Here is a 1,614-nt window from a genome sequence, read left to right as displayed (position 1 = left end):
CGTCGCCAAGTTCAGAGAGTCGATTTCAGTACCCAAATTTCAGAAGTCTAAGTCTTTGGAACGAGACACCCTCGACGGTCTGTCGTGGGTTCCGTCGACTCACACATTTTTTTTTTCCAGAAATAAAATCTGCTGCTCAAAACGACTAAACAGGTCGTTACAGACGGACAATTGTCACTTGGCACCTAGTCGACTGCTAAGTTTTTAGTTAAGGGTATTTAAATAGTTATGTGGTTAATTAGGGATTAAGGGGTGGTTAATTAAGTTAGCTGAGGGACTATATAAGACCTAAACCTAATTAAACTAACGTAACGCCCTATATTTCTTTAACCCGGTTCTATCTACCTTCTCTCTACTTTCTCTCTATATTAAAGACTCCATTAAAGAACACTCGAGCTCCAAGTTAAGGAAGAATTCACCAAGTATTTCATCTCAAATTCGTGGCGATATCATCACTAAGATATGATTTCTTTGACTCTTGGGATCTTTTCCCCAAGAGGCTGCTTCCACTATGGTTTTCAAACCATCCAACACCAGGTTTTCGATCTAGACATGGTGTCCTCTTTAAAAACGAAATTGTTAGTCAATTCTGATGATTTATGATCTTTTAGCATTGTTTAACTAAGTATTGATGGTCAATTTTTTGTAATAACTAGATATTCCCCTTGAAACCTTGTTCTTCCCTAACCCATTATGTCTTGAATTTTAATGGTCATTATGGAAGATGATCAGTATATGATAATGTAGAATGCTAATAGCTATGTGTTACTTCTTGAATTTACCTTGTTTATGCATTGGTTGTGTATTCTTTGGTTATTGATGCATGAAGTCAATGAAAGGGCAAGAAGGTATGAAGATTGTTTCTTCTTGAATTCAATATGAAGTATGAGTTGTTTTAGATAGTAATACTTTTATGTCTAATGTGTGGTCCTGATATTAATGACAAGTATTCCTCATCCTTAACCTAGACAATGGAGTTAGCCATGAATTATATATGCATGTTATGATATGCTTATTACATGATTGAAAGTAGTTTCTCATGATTATAATAAAGTGCTAAGTGAAAGGTTACTCACTTGATTAGTGGTTTCTACTGTGAAAGGATTATTCTCATTTAGGATGACATATGAGCTATTATGTTTAAGTGTTCACATAGGATTCTAGAAGAGACTAATGGAACTTGAATGATGAACTAAGATGGTTACTAAAGGGAATAAAGAGTTAGCACCGAAAGGGCATGTTTATGAGATGGAGGTCTCACGTTTAGTAAGCCGGCCTCCTACATGGGTTTATTCCATCTATAAAGTTCGGATTTCTAATATATGTGTTGTCTCATGAGATGGGAACCTCCACGTCTAGCAGGTCAAGGTTTCTAATAAGAATCTCCTTGACCCTCAACTATCTGCCCATATAGGACTATAACTTAGTGGATGCATTTATATCGATATGTATTATTTGGTTACACCTTAGGAAAGTGTTAACCCTATCTTTTCAGTGTGGGAGGAGAACACCAGATTCCATGTAGCTCACATGATCTATTGTCGGTAATGCTACTTATTTCCCTAAAGTAAATATAAATGAACAATTTAAGTATGTGAACTATTATTAGGGTTG

Source organism: Solanum pennellii, chromosome 12 (genome assembly GCF_001406875.1).
Source record: "Solanum pennellii chromosome 12, SPENNV200".
Taxonomy (NCBI): Eukaryota; Viridiplantae; Streptophyta; class Magnoliopsida; order Solanales; family Solanaceae; genus Solanum; species Solanum pennellii.
Note: the sequence above shows the minus strand (reverse complement) of the source record.